The sequence below is a fragment of the Nyctereutes procyonoides genome, unplaced genomic scaffold (genome assembly GCF_905146905.1).
Source record: "Nyctereutes procyonoides isolate TBG_1078 unplaced genomic scaffold, NYPRO_anot_genome, whole genome shotgun sequence".
Taxonomy (NCBI): domain Eukaryota; kingdom Metazoa; phylum Chordata; class Mammalia; order Carnivora; family Canidae; genus Nyctereutes; species Nyctereutes procyonoides.
In genome coordinates, this window is record NW_026575046.1 from 29,463,088 (window position 1) to 29,484,992 (window position 21,905).

Consider the following 21,905-nt stretch of genomic DNA (forward strand, 5'->3'; position numbering starts at 1 on the left):
TCAGGGGAGAGCCAGATTTTCTAGGACAGGATGGGAAAGTCCAGAGAAGACACTGAGAGAGAGGAAATCCCACTGCTGATGGCCTGGAATTCCCGAGGGCAGAATTCCAGAAGGCTCTGAGGAACCGAAGGAGAATCGAAGGCGGGAGTGGGGGTGGGGGGACCAAAGACGAGCTACCAGGGCCACACAGGGACCAGAGTGGCAGCGACAAGGGAGGCCCTGGGTGCAGGGCGGCAGGCGAAGGCAGCAGAGCTTAGTGACAACGCTGCAGCTGCCTGGTGAACAATAGTAGCAACAATGGCCCCTATGTTAATTGTACACTTACAGCACGCCAGGCCCTGTACCAAGCCAGGTGCCTGTAGCATCTCAGTCCTTTCAATCACCCTTGGAGGCAGAATTTTTTTTGATTCCCCTCACTTACAATGGAGGAAACAATCAGCCAACAGCCATCAGTAGTAGTGACACAGGGATCTGAGCCCAGGTGATCTGGCTCCAGAGCCCCGATGTTTTAAATCTCCAATCTGGGTGTTTTCTAAGTATCTGTTGAGTGAGGAAATGAAGAATAGGGAATTGCCCTGAGAAATCCAAAGCCAGCCCTTTGCTGGGTCCTCCAGCCCAGGCTGGAATGCTCCATACTTCCCATGTCTAGCAAGAGTTCATATTTTTTTTAAAAAGTTTTTATTTATTTGACAGAGAGAGTGAGAGAGCACAAGCAGGGGAAGAGGGAGAAGCAGACTCCCCACTGAGCAGGGAACCTGATGCGGGGCTCCATCCCAGGACCCTGGAATCATGACCTGAGCTGAAGGCAGACGCTTAACTAGCTGAGCCACCCAAGCGCCCTAACAGTTCATACTATAATTTGCTCATGGGTTCCATCCTCTACTCCCCTTGGAGACAAGTTTTGTGACAGGGGGCAAGGGAAGCATGGGAAGAGGAAGCTGTGGCCCAGAGAGGGTGAGCTAGTTCACCACAGACACACAGCCAGGAATCAGAGACCCGTTGTAGCCCAGTGGGCACTAGGGCTTGGAGGTGGGGCGGGGCCCAGAGCAGCTCCCTGTGTCCTTCTTGGAAACCTCCAGTTTCTGTCCTCCACGGTCTGTGACCTGCCTGCTGCTGATGCTCACAGGACTCACTCGTGGTTGAATGTGCAGGCCCCGGGCCCTCTGAGCACTTACCCTGCAGAGGGAAGCATCACAGGGCCTCTGTCAAGGTCTCTGTTAAAGGAGGAAGATGGGCAAGAAGCATGGCATATGTGCAGCAGGCTTTGCAACAGGGCGGAGGGATGTCTGTGGGGGGCAACAGAAGGCTAGTCTAGCTTGGTCAGGGGCCTCTGGGCAGGTGCTGTTTAAATAGAGGCCCAGAGAGTGAGTAGGGGCTAGGGGTCAGCCAGGACAGGGAGAAGAGGGTGGGGGAGGATTCCCAGGCTGAGAAAACAGCTTGTGGGAAGGTCTTGAGTCTATATAAAATGTGGATCTACTTAGGATCATTCGTGGAGAAGTTCTGTGTGGCTAGAGGGGAGGGGATGGTGGGGAGTGAGCTCCCAGATTGAGGGGTGAGAGGCTAAGTGCCTGGATGGGCAGTCCCTGTGTGTGCTGCTAGGCCCAGCTCTGCCCAGGGAGGGAGACCAAGGCAGCGGTCCCAGGGAGCTGTAACAGGACGCCCCCCCCCCCCCCCCCGCGCCCCGTCCCGCCCCTCCCAGCCCTGAGCGGATCAGAGGGGCTGAGAATGCCTGCTCCCGCCTAGGTTCCCCACTAGATGGCGCATGATCCCTACATTGGGGGGAAGGACCGGCCTTGGCTGAGGCTGGTGTGGGGGGATGCTCTTGTGTGAGGGACCTGCTCCTCTGTTTCTGAGCCCAGAAGTTGGTTGGGGGGTATGAGTGTGAGTCTGTGTGTGTAAATCTGTACTTCAGTCAGGACATTCACCTGGGACACGGTCATGAGATGGCCTTGGCAATGTAGTCTCCATTTATGCCTCATCTTATCCCCAGGAGCTCAGATTTTTATCCTCATTTTCCAGAGAGGTAGCCAAGGCTAGAGAAGGTCAGGAACATACCCAAGGTCTGGTTCTCGGGGCTGGTTCTGAGTGGAGTAAGTGGTTAGAGGTGGCTGCCAGTAGGCTCTGCACTTCACCATGCTGCAGGGCCGGCTTTCAGAGCACCTGCTCCGGGTCACCCTGGAGGGAAGAGCAAGGCAATGGGTTGGGGTACCAGGATATGGATTCTGGGGCACTTACCCATTCTGCACACTTGTGGAGTGCCTACTACGTGCTAGGCTCTGTGCTAGGTGTTGGCAAACAATAAGGCAATGGATAGCACAGACCCAAAACAGAATCTAGTGGCAGAGACAGCCAGCTGAAATGCTGTGAGGGAAAGAGGCCAACCCAGACTCCAGATGTTCACAGGGCTGGCCTCATTCTCTTGGAGGGGGGTAGGGACTGGACTCCGAGGAAGAGACCCGGAGGGTGAGAAGGCACAGCCAAACACATAGCTAGCGTGAGGGCTGCCAACGCAGAGAAAAGCTTGAAGGAGGGGGGCAGGCAAAGAGGGGGAAAGAGGTAAGATCATCCAGGAAGCCAGGAGCTTGGTGGGCCCTGGTGGGGAGGGTGCCATGGGAAGGCAGCCACGAGCTCGAAGCAGGGTATGGGTTGTTCTGATTTGTGTATTTCAAATTTCACTCTGCCTTCATTAGGAGAATCAGGTAAAGATAGTCATGCAGGTGAGAGATGGTGGCTCGGAGCATGATAGGAGCTGTAAGGATGGGAGGACTGAATCCAGATCCAAGAGCTACTTTGGAAGTAGAATCTATAGGATTTTGAGCAGTGAGTGCACAGTGGGGCCATTTACCAAGTGGAGCCTGGAGAAGTCATGATTCCTGTGGAGGGTGGGAAGCTCAGGCCCTGTTACTTTTGGAGCTCCCTGTAGGACCTCCTAGTAGAAAGATGGGGCAGACAGTTGAGGCTCACTGGAAGGTCTGGGCTGCTGATGTAACTTTAGGAGCCTCTAGATTGTTCTAATGTCGAGGGATTGGGGGAGGTCACCCAGCCCGCAGTCCAGGTGGCTTACGAATGGAAGGTAGCAAGGGCCCCATCACAGCAGATGTGCAGAGGAGCCTGCTGTCAATCACAGCTGCTGGGAAGGGGAGGCCTCTTTGAGGGAGGTGGAATGAAATGGCCTCTGAGGGTGCCAGAGACCAGGACCGGGTGGTCCTGAGACTGTGTGGAGGAGTTGGACACGCTGACCCTCTCTTTGTCTGGTTAGATCCTCCTTCTCCATGGCACTCCCCCCACTGCCATCTGGCAGGGCCCAGAGGCAAGACCCTGAGGTGGGGGTGGGGAGGCCAGCCTCAGGGACAGGCTGTAATTTCAGCTGGGGGCAGGGTTCCTGAATTTCAGTGCCACCTGGTGTGAGGTTCCTCTTTCTGGCACCTCCCCATGATCGGCTCTGCTGACAGTCCCTCGTCCCCAACCACAGCTACTCAGCTAGCTTCCCACCTGGAAAGGCATTGAGTCAGGTGGCACAGCATGGGGGGCATAGGGAGGGGTAATTGGAGGGGGCTGCCAGGTTTAATTAGTGGTTGTGAAGCCCTGGAAACTGCATCTGAGAGCACCCCACCCCCACCCCCCAGACTTTCATCTTCAAAACTTCCCCACCAGCCTGGATGAAAGGGCCAGGGAGGGGCCAGGTATTAATAGTAATTATTAGTTTCGCTAATAAAGAGAAGAAACAGGATTATCACCAAGCCTAACTTGTTCTCCCCTCTTTGTCTACCTTCTCTCCTTCCTCTGGCTCTATGTCTCTCTTCTTTCCTCTTTCCTTCCTTCTCTATATTTTTCTTTCTCTTTTATCCAGGCCTTGCCACTTCTGTGTGTCTTTGTTGTGGGGCCTCAGGATCCTGCCCTTCTGGGTCTTACCGGATCTTTGTGTTGGGGCATCTGGGGCACCAGGATATTTGGGGAGCCCCCAGTGCTTGTCTGGGTGGTGGAAGGAGAGTGGGAATAGATGTGGGTGTGTGTGTATGTATGTGTGTATTAGGGTGTCTGTGTCCATTAACTCATTCATTCACTGTTTTACAAGTAGTTCCTGAACACCTACTAGATGCCAGGCACTGGATTGGGCCCCAGAAGTTCAATGATGAACAGGACAGATTTGGGCCCTGCCTGTGGAGCCAACATCCAAGGGGAGAAGAGGAACAATGAACAGTAAACTGACAAGTACATTCGAGGTCACAGATCGTCATGCACAAGGAAGGGATGGTGGCCACTTTAGACTGAGGGATCAGGGAGGTCTCCCCAAGGAGGTGGCATTTGGGCTGAGACCTGAACATCGAGGAAGACCCAGTTATGAGACAAGATTGGGAAAAGGATCTGTGGCAGGGAGAACAGCCCTTACAAAAGTCCTGAGGTGAGAAAGAGCTTGGAATGTTCAAGGATGAGATAGGAGGGTAAGGAGCAGGGAGCTAGATTTAGAAGGGGAAAGTGAGCAGAGCTGGGCCAAGGCCAGTGCATGGGTGTGCCCCCTGTGCACTCACACCCCCTGGTGCACTCATACTAGGCCCTACACCTGTTCAAATGCTCTGCTGTCACTGTCTTGAAATTCTTATTTTTGAACAGGGGTTCTACATCTCCATTTTGCACTGGGGGAGGTTGGCAAAAGAAGTGAATGTCTGTGTGTAGAAATAAGAGGCCTACTTGGCTGGTGTTTGATTGAAGGAAGGAAAGAAGGAGGGGAAGGGGGAAGAAGAGAGGGAGTAAGTGGGGAGGAAAGGAAGCACTGTGCACATATGTGTGAGCTCATCTGTGAGGCTGTCGCAGGACCACATTAGCCTAGACCAGGGGCTGCTATTACGTGTGAGGGGGCTCACACTCAGATGTGACCCCAGTGTGTCCCCAAAGTCTGGTGGTACCTGTCGCCAGAGGGGCTCCCAGGAGCTGTGTGTACCAGACCTGAAGCAGCACCATGATCAGGGAGTGAGGCCAGGCTCATCCCAGGCCCCACCTTGGGAAACACGGTGACTCCTCCACTTCAGATGGAGGCAGCCCTGTCTTGCCTCTTAAGACTTGAGACTTTGGAGCCAGATAGAATTTGAGTTCAAATGTGACTTTGACACTCTGCCTGGTGGTTACAAATAACTGAACTTTGAGCAGGTGATTTGCTTCTCCAAACCTCAGTTTCTTCATCTGTAGCATGGGGGTCACTACTTAAAATTGTTGAGGGGATTATAAGAGAAGGGTTCTTGGCCTAGTCAGCTTGGTAAATGTTGACAATAGTAGTTATTATTGCCATACAATCTCTGGAGCCTTGGGGAAACATTTGCATCTGCCTCTGAATGCCTGCATAATCATGAACAAGCACCAGGAGGATTCTCCTGGGCCTCAGTTTCCTCTTCTCTTAAATTGGAATGATAACAATCTAACCCATCTCTAACCAGAGTGGTCAGGACGGAACTGTGTGATCTCTGTGGAGCGTCTCTGTAAACTGATGTGTATTGTTGCGTTGTTGGCATATTCCTGACCATTTGGGAGCAGATTTTCTACGAATCTGCCCACCTGGAGAGAAAAGCACCCCTGGGTTTTTGGCAGCGCAGAAAACTCAGTCCCTGGATTCCCAGCCCTGGGTTATCATGCTCATGCCGGAAAGTCTGCCTGAGAGTGAACCTCAAGTTCAAGATCTGCATTTGCACCAAGAAGAGGAAGGTCCAGAAGCTGCAGCAGGGAAGGGGGGAGGATGAGCTGAGGCAGAACAAAGGAGCTGGAACCCAAATCCCCATGGCCTTGCTGCCTGCCTCCCTCTAAGCAGCAAGCAGCCGAGAAGCTATGAGAAGTTGCCTCTGACAAAGGGCCCGGGTGACAGTGTTGGAGTGGGCCGACCGCCACTTTATCTCCCCCATACACTCCCAGCAGCTGATTTTCAGGTTCCTGCAAAACTCATGGGGAGCCCAAAGTAGCACCAGCCCAGGAAAGAGAACCCCTGCCCCGGAGGAGTCCTGGTCAGGGGACCCTGGAAGGGAGAGTTCGAAAGGGCCCTTGGCCATCTCTGAGCAAAGACCAGGAGCTCTGGGTCCATGCCTAGGGGCAGCCACCACCCAGCAAGGTGACCTTGGGGCTATTTAGCCTTTCTGTGCCTCAGTTTCCCCATCTATAACACATTACATCTTCTCAGTGCTGCTGGGAGAACAAAGTGTTCTCAGGTCCTTGGCAATACCTGACACACAGTGAATACTTTAACAAACATTTGCTGCTATTATATTCTTTAACAGATGAGGCCACCCAGCGAGTTGTGACAGTCTGTCAGATATGCTGATAGACTACTTCAAAGCCCTCCTCTAAATTTGTTGTATTTTTGGCTGGCAACAATCATTCATTCGTTTATTCAGCAAGTATTTATGGAGCATATTTATAGTAGCCAAGCGTGGCAGATAGGGGGCCCCCAGGACTGATTGGTTCCTGAAAGGGCATTTGGGCGAAAACTAACATTTATTCAGCTTGAACCACGGGCACAGTTTCCGTGCGCTCAGATTCCCACGAGCCTGGAGATGGGTCTTTGCCAATTAATAGCGGAGATCGTCCAGGTGAAGCCACAGGCACAAGATCACATGGCTACACAGTAGCAGCACTGGGACTCACCCCAGGCTCATTTCACTCTAAAGTTTACGTTTTTCTGGGGCACCCAGATGGCTCAGTGGTTGAGCATCTGCCTTCAGTTCAGGTCATGATTCTGGGGTCCTGGGATCCAATCCTGTATCAGCCTCCCCACAGGAAGCCTGCTTCTCCCTCTGCCTCTCTCTGTGTGTCTCTTATGAATAAACAAAATCTTTAAAAAAAATTGTGCTTTTCCAAATCTAGATTCCAGGTCTACCTTCCAACTGCCCCTCCCCTCCACACCTGGCCCCTGCCCCCACTTTGGCACAGCCACACCCCTAGAGACCAAAGGTTGGGCTGTTTTCTGCCGCCCTCTGCAGCAGGATCTTTGTCATTTCCTCCCCGGTTCTCCTGACCATGCAGAGCAACCTTGGGGCTTTCCTCAGAGGGGAAACCCGGCCTGGAAGCAGCCCATGGAAAATGTGGCTGCGGGTGACTCCTAATGTTTGTCTCCTCAGCTGCAGAGTATTTGGGTGCCAGGGGCCGGGGCAAGGTGGGGGAGGCTGCCCAGATGGGTGCAGATGGGTGATCCCCCATGGGCAGCCGGTGGCAGAGATCCAGTCCCTCTCTTGGGCTCTGTTGCCTGAGACAGGTCAGAGCATCTCATTGGGCCTCAGTTTCCCCACCTGGAGAAAATGAAACTGTAACCGAGCTCTAGCACCAGGCCCTCTCTGCATGGCATTTGGGCTGGGAGTTTAGGTGCTGGTGGCGGATCTTGTCCAACTTTCCTCTTGCACTCTCATGGGGCTGAAATGGGACTGTCTGTGGCTGCAGGAGGACTCCGAAGGGATGAAGAGCTAGAGGATGTGCAAAATTATGTGAAAACTTTGATCATAAAACATAACTAATGATTTTACTGTAATGGGGCCCGGCAGATCATCGTCGGCTGAGCCCCTCAAAGTCCAGCTCCAGACCCAAGCCCCCAATCCCCAGGCCCTCTGAAGGACCCGAGAGCCTGGGGGCTGGGCTAGAGCCAGGGGGTCTCTGGGCCTGGCATGACAATCCACCAACCAAGTAGTCATTCACCTGGAGGAAACACCTGTGGGGCCTTCCCGCAGCTGCCCTGACATCCTGCCGCGCCAGGTTTGCACCTTGGCTTTGCCTGCAAGCGGAGACAGGAGAGGGAGCTTGGGAGTAGGAAGAGGAACCCCGTGGCTAACCAGAAGGCATCCTCCTGGCAGAGCACAACACTTGCCTTATGCCCAGATTGGGAAACCCTTTCTGCTCTCTGGTTTCAGTTTCCCCATCTGCACAACTCATGACCTCAGGGAGCCCTCCTGGGTCTCCTAGCCCTAGACAGTAGGTTTCTGACTTCTGCTCTCCTCGGGGCTCCTCCGGCAGCAGCCTCCAGCAAATGGAGACCAGTTCCACCTTCACGGCCTCCAGCTGGGGTTTTCACCACACTCCCCCGCTCCATCTGCTGCAGTAGCCCCCATCCCCAGATGCTCTCCAGAGTGGACAGAAATGAAGGGAGGGAGGCAGGGGCATGGCTCCTCCCCAAGGAGATTCAAAGGCAAGAGTTTCACTTCCAGGCTCCTGTGCATGGATGGAGAGATGATGATGTGGATTGATGGCTGGTGAGGCAGCTCCACACAGACAGGCCAGCACCCTGGGCCCACCGGCACGCCCACCCCCTCTGCCACTGGCTGGGACAGATGGAGAGGGCAGCCGAGGCGAGGGCTCCCTGCCCCTCACTCCCCAGGGACTCTGCAGGGCCTGGATATCTATCCACACAAAAGACATGTGGGGGCAAGCCTTATCCACAAGCAGACTTGGGGCAGACTTGGAAAAACATTCAAATCTGGTGGAATCACTATTGTAACATTATAGAACCATAGGATGCTGCAGAATTCTAGAATCTTGGAGGCACAGCATCCTAGAGTTTTAGAAAATGAGGCATAGATTTTAGGTTTCTAAACCATTGTCCAACAGTGTAGTCACTAGTCACATGTGGCTAGTGAGTACTTGAACTATGACTAGTCTGAATTGAGATGTGCTGTAAATGTAAAATATCAATGGATTTTGAAGATTTGGTACAAAAGAAAGAATTTAAAACATCTCATTAATAGTGTCTTTATATTAATTGCATGTCAACATGCTAATAGTTTGGGTATATTGAATCAAATATGATATATTGCTGAAATTGATTTCAGTTGTTTCTTTGTATTTTTAAAAATGTGGCTCTAGAAAATTTATTTTTTTTTTTTTAGAAAATTTAAAATTCAAGGAGTGGCTTGCATCATATTTCTAACAGACAGAGCTGCTCTAAAACATAGAATCATATTTTAAAATCTCAGAATCAGGGGATCCCTGGGTGGCGCAGCGGTTTGGCGCCTGCCTTTGGCCCAAGGCGCGATCCTGGAGACCCGGGATCGAATCCCACATCGGGCTCCCGATGCATGGAGCCTGCTTCTCTCTCTCCTCTCTCTCTCTCTGTGACTATCATAAATAAATAAAAATTAAAAAAAAGATTTTAAAATCTCAGAATCAGGGGGACCTGGGTGGCTCAGTTGGTTAAGTATTCAACTCTTGATTTTTGGCTCAGGTCATGATCTCAGCATCATGGGATCAGCCCCATGTGGGACTTCACGCTCAAGGAGGAGTCTGTTTGAGATTCTCTCCATCTCCCTCTGCCCCACTCCCCGCATTCCCACATGCTCTTAAATTAATAAATAAAACATTTTTTAAAAATCTCAGAATCATTAAATTGTAACATTTCAGAACCTTAAAGTGATAGAATTTTAGAGCTAGATTTCCAGATCCTTACATTGATGACAGTAACTCTCAGAGCCTAGAAGAATCTGAGAATTTTGGTCTTTCTTTCACCCAATATAGGGATCCTTCTATCCCATCCTGACCAGTGCTGACAAGCTTCTGCCTACCACTTCTGGTCACCTGCCAGAAAGTTCCCTGGAGCCAAAGCTACTGGACTTCTTGAATGCTATTTCTTCATGTTGGGTGGGATCTACCCCCTGCCCTTTTTCTATCTTTGAGATTGGTTCCCAGAGCACCTTTCAAGGCCTCCCAGACAAGTCCGCATGAAAAGTGGGGAGTCTGAGTCTTGTCCCTCTGCCTCTCAGGCTGCTGTCTTATAGATTGCAAGGCCTACCTTGACAACTGTTCCTAAAGGTGGACTTTAAGTACCCCCAAGCAGGAACCTTCAGCTCCAGATGACCCTCTATGCTTCCCTATCCCTTAGCAGAACTGTTCCTGAGATCCCAATAACAGAGGAGAGGTAGTCCTTCCAGCCTCTCTCAATTTGTAGATTGTCCTGTCTGTCCATCTGGATAACTGGCCTGTACCTCATGGTCTCGACCCTGCCCTATTTCCAGCTCCAGATAGATGGGGGATGGGTGGCTACAGGCACTGGGGCATGGGGTGGCACAGGGATCAGGGGGTTAATTTAGAGTGCCCCGAATCTGCTTGAAAGAGACTCTTAGCGGAAGTAGGAAGAAGCTTTTTTTCCAACAGAATCAGGAATTCCAAGGCAGGACTAAGTGGCAGTGACTCACAGGGCCTCAGCAACACACCAGAGGAAGATCAGAGGTCAGAAAGGGAAGGCTTCTTGGAGGAGGTGGGACTTTTGAAGGAAGGGGTGGGAGTTGGAGTTATGAAGAGGTAGAGGTAAGGGCATTCTGGGCAGACATGGCTTGTGCCCAGGCCTTGAGGGGCCCAGGCTGCCTGGAGTAGAGGGGTCAGAGGTGGGAGGGCCACAAGGGTGGGTCAGCTGGCTGAGGACAGCCTGTGGGTTAGCTTCCGGGGATGTATGTGTACAACAGAGAGAAGGAATTCCAGAGTTAAGGAAAGTAACAGTAACAACTATAGCTGTACATGGCCTGGTGCTAAGTAGCTTCCTGATATCTCATCTACTCTATGAGGTAAAAGTAACTATCCCCATTCTACAAATAAATGATTGAAGGCTTGTTCAATGACAGGAAGAGAAGGCTGACCTTGGATTCCAACCCTGGACAGTCTGGCTCCCAAGCTCTTAAGCACTGGATGGAGGGTGGTTGGGGGAGAAGGGAGGTAGGTGGGGGTAGATGGTGACTATCATACCATAACCACAGGTTATGACTGTGAGTGAGTGGGACTATGTGCAGTGTGTGCATGGGGGGAAGCATCCCTGCATCTCCCTCACTCTTTTCTCCTTCAGCCCCACTCATCTCAGAACAGACCCAGCCCAGCAGGTGGGTGTAAAGAGGGGCCTTGGAGGGACACCTGGGTGGCTCAGCAGTTGAGCACCTGCCCTTGGCCCAGGGCATGATCCTGGAGTCCCAGAATTGAGTCCACATTGGGGTCCCTGCAGGGAGTCCGCTTCTCTCTCTGCCTGTGTCTCTGCCTCTCTCATGAATAAATAAATAAATAAAATCTTAAAAAAAAAGAGGCCTTGGAAACATAAAACTTCTAGGCTTATCGGAGTAGATCAGCCCAGACAAAAGTCTGACTGCCATGCTAGTCACTGAGCCAACGTCCCACCAGGTCAGCTCTGCCCCCTGCCCCATGCTGGCACATTTGCAGGGGACCAGGAATGGTATCTACACTTGTTCCTGGGAGTCCTTGCCTGGCTGGAGCTACCTCTTCAATTTCTGTTACACACACAGCAGGACAATGGGGGAAGGCTGCCAGGCAGGGTCCTCCCCAAGTCATCCTATGTCACTGGTGTTGAGGCCAGGCCCTGCTCCTCCCTGGACCTTGGTTTCTCCATTTCTGTAAGGAAGCAGATCAGATTGGCTCAGGAATCATAAATCAAGAAGCCAAGGGGGCCCATGACGCCAAAACTGGGGGAAGGGGCGATGAGGACAGGAGAGCCGAACAAAGTGGGCTGGGTATATGTATGGAGCAGTGGGACCAAGGAAAATGGGACAGCAGCCCCCAGACCAGGTAACCTAGACCATCTCTCCCCAGCTTCACTGAGGCAATGGCAGGGGGCGGGGCTACTGGGATCCTGAGCCTCAGTTTCTTCAACTAAAGAATGGACATCATAATGCTTAACCCTACCCCACTGGAGTGGTAAGAATGAACTAGGACAATTGATGGGAATCTTGGAGAGAAATGCTCCTCCCTATTGATGAATACAATCTTTTTTTTTTTTTAAAGATTTTATTAACTTATTCATGAGAGACACACAGAGAGAGGCAGAGACATAGGTAGAGGGAGAAGCAGATCCCTGAAAGGAGCCTAATGTAGGACTCCATCCCAGGACCCTGGGATCATGCCCTGAGCCAAAGGCAGACAGACAGTCAGCCACTGAGGCCCCCAGTGCCCTAAGAGCAATCTTTTGATTTGAGTGGTGTTAGAAGTATTTAGCCCCAGGGAATCAATTGAAGAGAACTGAAGAATGAGGAAGCCAGGGAGTGGAGGAGTGGATGAGAAATGGCCTGGAGGTAAGGGCAAGGTGGTGCAGAGCACCCCTGACCGCAGCAGAGAGTTTTGGGAAAGAACAGGCCCTCCAGGCCCTTGGCACCTGCCATGCTGATGGCGGCTGAATCTTCCACTCAGCTTGCCAGGCTTGAACTCGGCCCTGGACCCTGCCCTGCCCTCAGGGGACTTTGAGCCCTTGCAGTGACATCATTTAGAGACCACACGTCCTTGTGTGTTTTTCTTTCACCAGGTCGTAAATGGTGCATGACAATGAACACATTAAAGAGGGACATTAAGCTATTTACATTTGTTTGCAGAAGCCATTACCTCCTGGCGTGAGCATTGTGAAGATGTTCACCTCCTTTGCTGTTCTATCTGTTCCATGGTCAAGACAAACCCACCAGGGACTTGGAAGAATGCGGGCAGGTGGCCTGCAGATCCTGTGTAGCCACAGCTTGGTATTTTTGCTAGCTGGGGGGATCTCCTGCTGGTTAGCCAAATCTCCATTTTCCCATCTGCAAAATGGGGGTGAAAAATCTCTACCGTGTCTACCTCTCAACCTCTGTGTGGTCCTCAGGACTTGGTTAACAGAATGAGAAAATGCTTTCGGAAACAAAGGAAAAGTAGGATACTTGAAAGAGACTGTGCTAGATGAGCCCTCCAGTGGTCCGTGGTAGCTCCGGAGAGTGAGGGATGGTCTGGGGAAGGCATGACACGCATCTTTAGGTTCTGTCTGAAACAAGAAACCTGGCCCCAGATGTGGGACAGCTTTGGAAACCAGCTGCAGGTACTCTCCAAGGAGCAGCAACAGCAGCAGCGATGAAAGTGGGTTTAGAGCAGGGAAGGGTGGGAAGGAAATGCCTGGAAGGGAGGGAAGGGAGCACGGAACCCAGGTGCTCTTGGATGACCTGGGGGCTCATGGCCCCTGGGCACCTGGGAGTTGAGGTGAATGCTGATGAGAACCCAGTTTTTTTTTGCTGGATGGACCTGGATTGGAAACCTCCTCTGCCACTCCTGTCTGGCTGATCTTGGCGAAGTTACTTCACCTTTCTGAGCTTCATGCTGTCTGGGTTGCTGAGTAACAAACAGAAAGCCGGTGGCATGCGCCAGAGCAAGTCATGAGTGGCCGTTAATTGCTCCTTGTCCCCCACTTCAGACAGTCTCCGGTTGCTTTCAGAATGTTTTATAGCCATTGTTCATCCGAAGCATGGTTATTCCACCCATTTCACAGATTTTCTCCTTTATTTGTTGAAGAGATTATCAAGATCTGCCAGGAAGAACTCACTGTGTGTGTGTGTGTGTGTGTGTGTGTGTGTGTGTGTGTGTGTGTGAGAGAGAGAGAGAGAGAGAGAGAGAGAGAGAGAGAGGGAGGGAGGGAGAGAGGAGGGAAGGGGAGGAAACTTACACCATGTGGTCAATGCTGTAATTACGGTGACTGTATTCTCCAAACCACAGATGAGGTCACGTGGTCAGACAGAGGCTATTTTCTGCCTTCTCTCAAGTCCAAACATGAAATCACATGTAGTTACACATTCATTGAATCACCTTTTATTTTTTTAAAGAAGCAAATGACATGAAATTTGGATTGTCCTTGACAAATCCCACTACAGTCCTGGAAAATCACTAAATCCATGACTGAGGCCCATAAGGTGCCCTGGCAGGAGCAGGAAGACTCCCTGAAGGAGGTACTGCTTAAGTGGGACCTTGAAGGCTGAATAGGAGGTTTCCAGACAGAGAAAGAGGAGGTGATGAGGTGTCCTGAATGCCCTCAGGACAGGACTTACCCTTATTGCTCTAAAGACAACCCTTCTAGGAACTGGGGATGCTGGCTGAAGTCAGCAACTGTGTCTGTTTTCAGTTACTTTTCACTTTCATTGTTCCAAAGACCTCCCGGGGGAAACAAAATTGTTACAGGCCCGTGTAACAACATCGTACCATTGCATTGACTTGTCCCCTCTAAAGTGGACTATGCATTCCTCCTGCGCAGGGGCCACCTCTTCTTGTTCATCTATGTGTCCCTCTACTTGTCCTCCCCCCTAAGGATGGCATGAGGCAGACTATCGGAGAGGTACTAAAATGTCAAATAGGAAGTGCCTGGGTGGCTCAGTCGGTTAAGCATCTGACTCTTGATTTCAGCTCAGGTTTTGTCTTGTTTGTTTGCTTTTTTTTAATTAAGATTTTTAATTTATTTATTCATGAGAGACACAGAGAGAGGCAAGACACAGGCAGAGAGAGAAGCAGGCTCCACGCAGGGAGCCGGATGCGGGACTCGATCCCGGGACTCCAGGATCACTCCCTGGGCCAAAAAAGAGGTGCTCAACCCCTGAGCCACCCAAGAGTCCCTCAGCTCAGGTCTTGATCTCAGGGTGGTGAGATCGAGCCCTGCCTTGGGCTCTGGTGCTCAGTGGGAGTCTGCTTAAGATTCTCTCCCTCTCCTTTTGCCCCTCCACCATGGCATGGTGCTCCCTCTCTTTAAAAAAGAAAAAAGTCAAATAAGTAAATGAATAAAGTACAATTGATGAGCATTTTGTAGGTAGATTGTATATATTTGGTGCTGAATCTGTTGAATTTCATTTCACCTGTTTCCTTAGCAAATGTGAGTGAGTTGCCTACGCTCTGCCTGGTGCTGAGTGGGGTGGTAGGGCTCAGGGGCATCTGAGACAGTTGAGGGCCTCCCCATATGGAGTTCACATTCCAGGGGGAGAGATGGGCAGTGGACAAGTAAGTACAAGGGTAATGGAGAGGGGGATATGGCACAGAGACAAGGAAGCCTGATTTGGATTAGGGGTGTAGGAAAAGCCCTGGGAAGAAATGAAATTTGGCTTGAGACCTGAAGGATCACAATTAATGTGTAACACTTATATATAGTGCTCATCATGTGACAGACACCACCCTGAGGGCTTTACATATTTAACTCATTTCATTCTCACAAAAACCCCATGAAGTGTAATATTATTCTCCCTGTTTTATTTATTTTATATATATATATTTTTAATTTTTATTTATTTATGATAGTCACACACACACACACACAGAGAGAGAGAGAGAGAGGCAGAGACACAGGCAGAGGGAGAAGCAGGCTCCATGCACCGGGAGCCTGACGTGGGATTCGATCCCGGGTCTCCAGGATCATGCCCTGGGCCAAAGGCAGGCGCTAAACCGCTGCGCCACCCAGAGATCCCTATTCTCCCTGTTTTAAAGATAAGGAAACTGAGCACAGAAACATTGACAAACAGGCCCAAGGTCACACAGCTTATAGTGGAAAGGCCAGCATTCAAACCCAGGCAGTCTGGCTGAGTCCACACTCTTATCAAATAATTAGTCAGGTAAAAGGGAAGGTGGGGCATACCATTAAGGATAAGAGGTGAGGTTGGACATCAAGGTACGGAATTTATCCTAAGATCAATGGGAAGCCATTGGTAGTTTTAAGTAGGAAATGAGCACGATAAGGTTGCATCAGAGACAGCAAAGTGGGAGGGAAGGAGAGAGAGCAGTTAAGAGACTGTGTGTGGACATGGACCATGGCAGAGATAAGATGGCGGCTTGGACTAGGGTGGCAGTGGTAAAGAAGAAGAAATGGGGTTGTATTAGATTAAAAACAAACCTGAAGGCAGAACCAATGGGACTGGCTCATGGATGAGATGCAGAGACAAGGGGCTGGTGTCAGATGTCTGGACTGCACAAGTGAGTTGGGGACACAGGAGGAGAGGGAGAAGCAGATCTGGACGGAAGAAATGTATTCAGCTTCTCACTTGTGGAATTGGATAAAGATGACCTTGGGACAGCCAAGGGACATATCAAGTGGGCAGTGGAGAGGCCACCTGGGGCTGAGGAGAGGGTCTGGGCAGGGGGAATTGTCAGCACAAAGAAAGTCCCTGTAGCTCTGACAAGTGTAGGTGGTTCCTAAAGGAATGGAGGAGCAGGACATCTTGACAGCCATCCTCAGAACTTTCTGGGGTGTGGTTAGAAATACAGGTCAGCTTCATCTTGTCCCATGGAGGCAAATTCCCTGGGTGGCCTGGGGCTTGCCTCCTTACAGGCTTTCTGGATGACACTGAGCTGGAAGGCCTTGAGGCCAGCTTGGTGAACAGCAATGCTGAAGATGTGAAAGAGTAGGAAGAGGTAGCTATCAGTGATAGGGGGTTACCCCAGTTCACTGTTACCCCCCCCCCCAAATGCTTTGGATTTGCAACTCCATTGATGTGATGTCAGATCTCAATCAGCTTGGGCAGGAGGATGGCTCTGTGACCTGACTGGCCTCCCTTTCCCTCACATAGCATGGCTCTTACTACCTCCTTCATCTGCTGAGAACCTTTTTGCTCCATCAGGCCCTCAAGATAATGGCCGATCTGCAGAGCTTCTCTCAAGAGATCACCTATCATCTGCTCCTAACCCACCTCTCCAGTTTTCTTGCCCATTCTTTCTTTCCTTCCTGCTACCTCCATCCTTCTCCTCCTGCCCCCTGCCTCCCACCCATGTGACACTCAGCTTTTCCTGAGCATTTTCCATGTGGCCTTTGCACAGGCTGTTCTTGTGCAAAGCATGTCCTTCTCCCCACCCCAATCCCACTCATTCTTTCTGATTCTCTCCAAGGCTGCCTTTCCCCAAAGCTCCCCATTCTGCCCTCCTCTTGCTGTAGGCCATAGCACTCGACCTGGGCCTCCTCAGGAGGCACTCAGCTTTGCCAGCCCCTGAACGTGAGGGCGGGGGTGGGGGGGCATGCCGATCATCTCCAAACATGCCTGTATAATTCTTGAGTGCAGACCCCAGTCTCTTTCAACCCTGCTTCTCCCTTACCAGTAGCTCAGGGTCTGGCACAGAGAAGATGCTCATGGGACTTCATGTGGATGGAAATGGTCTTCTAAAGCAGAGATTAGCATGAGTAAGTTTCTAGGAGGCTTGTTTATCCTGCCTAGGACTCAGAGCATCTTCAAGGACTTTTAAATCATTGACCACAGGAACATAGATCACAAAAGATAATTTGCTGGTGGATGCCGATTTCCCAGGCCAAACTGGTGGCAAGGCTGAAATATGCATTGAGAAATCACAAGCCCATCTTTGAACATGGCCTGCAGTTTGGGCCTGTGACCACCACTGTTAGGCTCATTCCTGCCTGATGGTATCCACCCAAAGCTGTCACTTGGGCACATGTATAGGAGTCAGGCACCCAGTCCTATCCCCCAGCACCTCTTTGGGCCTCAGCATCTTTCTCCCTCTCAGACAGGAGTGCGCTGGCTGAAAACCCCTTCCCCCCAGCACAAAGGACCCTTTAGGGAATTACTCCCGTATTTCCAGCTTGGCTTTTCTACCTCTCTTGGCTCTGCTCTGGCTGCTCATAGGCTTTTTGAGCTTTGTTCCTACAGTTAATCTTGAGCCTCAAAAGATCCTTAGGAAACTACCAATCTAGTATTTTCCGAATTTGCCCCAGCCTCACCCCAGGTCCACAGAGTCAGGATCTCCAGGGGAGGGGCCTATTGATCCACATCATCAGCAAGTTCCTTAAGGCTCACTAATTAAATCTCCCCTCCCTCTGCCCCATCTCTCATTATTCAGGATGGTTCATAGAGGGCAAAAAGGCCCCCCCCCCCACCCGCCTAGAGCAGTGAGATCTGAGCACAGTCTCCACTCAGCTTTCTGTGAGACTCCCAGAAATCATCGCATCTCTCTGGGCCTCATCCGTTTAAAGAAGATGACAACCATAGTCTTGCCTAACTTGCAGGGTCCTTGAGATGAGTGAAGTGACCCTGGGGATGGGAAACTGAGGCTCAGTGAGAGAAGAAATCCTTACAAGGTCATCCACCCCTTCATCCGCCTGTTCTGCGCCAGGCGGGCGCTGGGGATTCAGCTGGGAACAACTTGTTGGGGGAGATGACATCCTAGTAAACAATGAGCCCAGTAAATGAACCAGATAATCATGATAAAGGGACTAAAGGGGTTTTGGAGAGTCAGGGCAAAGGTGGGGTGGGGAAGGGCCTGCCCAGGAGCTCAGGAGGGGTCACCCTGGCAGAGACCTGGTGGTGGGGAGCCGTCCGGGGAGGCCCTGGAGGGTTGTCCTACGCCCAGCGGCCGCAGAGCCGGGAGGCCCCCTCGGGCCGGCCAGGTCGCTCCCGGGGGTGGGGGTGGGGTGGGGGTGGGGGGCCCGGAGGCGCGGCGGGTTTGGGTCTTTGTCTCCCTCGTTTTCTCCGACCCCCAGCGCTGCTCCCTCTTTGACCTCGAATAACTTGTTGGCTTCCCCCGGGCTTTGTTTCCCCGGGGTCGGCGCCTCCCGGACGCCCGGCAGCCGCCCCGGGCCCTCGTGGGTCCCGCATCTGACGCCCCCGCCGCGGCCCGGCCCGGCCCCCGCCCCCGCCCCCGCCCCTGCCCGCTCCGAGGCGGGGGTCAAAGGCAGCCGCGTCACGTGGTCGCCGAGCAGCCCCGAATCGGCCGGGAGAGCGGAGGGAGAGCCCGGGGAAGCCGAGCGACCCGGCCCCCGCAGCCCCGGCCCGCCCCGCCCGCCCGGCCCGCCCGGCCCCCGCCCCGCCCCGCCCCGCCCCCGCCCCGGGGCGCTCGCCGCACGCCCGCCCGCCCGCCGCGGCCTCGGGAGCCGATCTCGGGCCGGCACCCACGCTCCATCACGGGATCGAGCCCCGCTCCCGCGGCCGCGCTTCGGGGAGGTAGGCGCCGCGGCCGAAGGGGCGCAGGGGCGCGGGTGCGGGTGCGGGTGCGGGGCCGGGGCGGGGGCCGGGGCGGGGGCGGGGGCCGGGCGCCGGCGGGCGGAGGGGCGGGGCGGGGGAGGGGGCGGCGGCGGCGGGGAGCGGAGCGGAGCGGGGAGCGGAGCGGGAGCGGCGGGAGGCGGCGGCGGCGGCGGGGGCTAACCCGGGGGCCAGAGCCCGCGGCGCCCGCACGGCCGCGGCACGGAGCGCCTCCGCCCCCGGGGCCGCCCCGGCCTGGGCAGGTAAGGGGCTGCGAGGCCCGGGGCCGGCCGTCCTCTGCCGCCGGGCCGCGGGGGCCGAGCCGGGCGTGCAGGCCGCGCGGGGCCGGGCGGCCGCCGGCGCGAGTTCGGTGCGGGCGGGCGCCGGGCGGGCGGGCCAGGCTGCGGGGCCCGCGCACCCCGCGGGAGCACAAAGGGTGGGGGCGGCGCGGGCCGGGCGGGGGCCGGGCGGGGGCCGGGCGGGGGCCGGGGCCGGGGCAGGCCGGTGCGGGCGAGGGCAGCGCGGCAGCTGTAGGTCACGGATAATGTCACTCACGAGGAATGCCCCCTCCCCCTCCCCTCCCCTCCCCCTCCCCTCCCCCTCCTCTCCCCCTCCCCTCCCCTCCCCTCCTCCCGAACAGGGGAAACTTTTGTCTGGCGAGGGAGGGGGTTAGAGGCCGGTCCCCGCTCGGGGCACAGCCAGGCAGCCCGACCGGTTTTCCCGGGGCCGTGCGCGGCCTGGTCTCTAGCTCCCTTCCTCCGTCCGGCCCCGGGAGCCGCGGGTCCGAGCCGGGAGCCGGGAGCCGCGGGTCCGAGCGCTGCTCCTGGCCGCCCTGGGCCGGGCCGGGCCGGGCCGAGGACGGGGCGCCGGTGGCGCGGGCCCCGGGACAGGCCGGGGATCTGGGCACCGGCCTGCCTCCGGGCTCTGCCGTCCCGGACTCGAGCACGCAGGTCAGCCGGGAGCCACGCCGGCCCGGGGATCCGGAACCCCACCCCCGCCGAGCCCGGCGCCGGACCCCTCCCCGCCAACCCCCAGCCACTCCGAGTGGCCTCGGCAGCATTGCGCCCAACCCCCCCCCCCCGTCGGAGGTGGGGACTGACCTGGGCGGCTGTCACTTCCCAGCTCTGTGACCTTGGGCTGATTCCTTACCTTCCCCTCACCTCGGTCTCCTCACCTGTAAAATGGGGCAAATAGAGTATATCTTCTAGAATAAGGATGAAATGAGAACCTGTGGTGCCTCAGTCAATGGTGGCGTGCTTGTATTCAACAAGTATTTACCGCATGTTTCCTATGTGCCAGGCGCTGGGCTAATTGTTTTGCATACATTTTTTAATCAATTCTCCCACTTTACTATTGAACACATTTCACAAAGGGAGAAACGGAGGCACGAGATGGTAAAGGTCACACGCATGGGAAGTGGCGGAGCTTGGACTTGACTCTCTCCCCCAGCCTTGGTCTCAGCTACACAGCTCTGTAAGGTCCCGCTGTGACTGAGCTGACACTGTCACTTGCAGTTGAAATTAAGAGGACACTTGTCCCCTTTCCCTGTTGCTCTTACCCCCAGGTGATGCTCCTCCTGCCTGGCACTGGTGCAGGGTGAGCTCTTGTGCCCTGGCTCTTGTTATTGTGCGCAGCTGGAGCAGAGGGGAAGTCCACTGGAGCCTGGGCCTGGAGCTCTGTGATGGTCCAACTTCTGTTGCTGCCTGGGTCCGTGGCCGGAATGCTCTCCCAGCGCCAGTGGTGCAGGGAGGAGCCGGTCTCCCTGGCTCCAGCTAGGGACAGCTGGTGGCTTTGTCAACAGGCCTCTCTCCAGCACCCAGGGGACGGCAGAGCCTTTCATCTCCATTCAGGCCAGGTCACTTTCAGATCAGCAGGGGGCAGAGGTAGGGCCAAAAAAGTGGAGCCCCTGGGGCAATGAGAGACATAGGCCAAGGGATTTATATCCCAGGTGTCCTCTTGTGGGAATCATCAACAGGGTCCTCCTTATTGCTAAACGTATGGGCTCCTATAGGTGCTCCAGCCCCAGAGGTCCCTGAGGACAGTAATGGGGGCAGACTTTGAGCCAGTGTCAGGATTATAGAACCCTATTGGAAATTGCATGTGTATATGGGGTTTCTGAGCCTAGGACACATTGTAGGCCAGTAAGTGAATGTGTGGGGTGACTCAGACTTCCACTGGCTTTAGTGCCTTGTGCTGGCTCAATTTTTTTATATGGGGTACCATCTTATGACTGCTGATCAGGCTCTGATTGGGGGCCCTGAGTAATTTTCTTTTTTAAAGGAAAACAGCTTGCTAGTTAATAAATGACATCTTAAAACAATGGAGTAGGGGAGGTGATAAAAGTTCTTGGGAGATGCAAATTTGTGCATTACTGCTGCTCCAAGGGCTGTGCCAGCACTGCATCTGGATTTACAGGGTCTGTAGGCCTTTGCTAGACTCCACGAATAGAGGGCCCTCCTGCGCTGGCAGATCACTGTCAGCATGTAGGAACAAGAGTAGTGGAAATTCCACTACTAGCTGGACTTTGGCGGGACTCAGAAATGTGGGGCAATGAGTGGAGGGGCTGGATGACCGAAAGGAGTCCTGAGGGGTGGGGATGACCCTTGACATGTGGCCAGATGGTCCTTATCATCACGATCAGAGCAGGAAGAGAGGCCTCTGGGAGAATCAACAGGTGAAGGGAGGGAGCCAGCAAGCAAGAAAAGATAGGTAGTGAGCCTCCTGTCAACAAGGAGCATGCAAGAAACAATTTTAAATCACAAGTTGAGGATGCGGTCGAGTATGGAATCATACACTGGGGGTTGGCCCAGGGGCCAACTGAGGGACCCTGCATCAGAGAAATAGAGGAAATAGTCTCTGGGCTCAGCAGCCCTGAGCTCTCTCTGCTCTGGGCTTTGGGCCTGCTCGACCTGTCTTCCATACTTGGGGACCAAAGCCAGGCCTGCAAGTCCCTAGAGACTGGGCAGACTTGTACTGGCTTGGAATTTGGTTTTGGGTATGGCTTGAAATATCTGGACCATTTGGAGGACTTGGACGTGCTTTACGTGAAATGGAACATTAGGGTAATTTGTTAAATATGTATGTCTGCGGAGTGGGGTGATGGGGAAATGAAATGGGATGAGGTGCCGCTTGTTTCTCAGTGGAGAGACTGCTGGTCTGGTGGGGGAGGGAAGACAAGGATCACTGATGGTAAAGAGGCAGGACGTGGTCAGTGATAGATGGGCTTTGGAAGGT

At 53.6% G+C, this 21,905-nt stretch overlaps 1 protein-coding gene and 1 long non-coding RNA gene across 4 annotated transcripts in view; one reads left to right on the top strand and one right to left on the bottom strand.

Moving 5' to 3' along the window:
- Positions 1–949: 949 nt before the first annotated feature.
- On the bottom strand, positions 950–20,568 carry LOC129509361 (uncharacterized). Its single transcript, XR_008664344.1, has 4 exons — positions 20,230–20,568; positions 19,772–19,845; positions 2,056–2,175; positions 950–1,176 (listed from the first exon to the last, which is right to left on the bottom strand). It is a non-coding gene; the product is annotated as an uncharacterized LOC129509361 (long non-coding RNA).
- Positions 18,552–21,905, top strand: part of NDST1 (N-deacetylase and N-sulfotransferase 1) — a 64,632-nt gene continuing 61,278 nt past the window's right edge. For 2 of the 3 annotated variants that reach the window (XM_055324828.1, XM_055324832.1), the window contains exon 1: positions 18,552–18,653. The gene's annotated coding sequence lies outside the window, so the exon portion shown is untranslated. Of the gene's footprint in view, positions 18,654–18,815; positions 18,935–21,905 lie in introns of those variants that run through there. The other variant, XM_055324829.1, reaches the window with a different exon arrangement.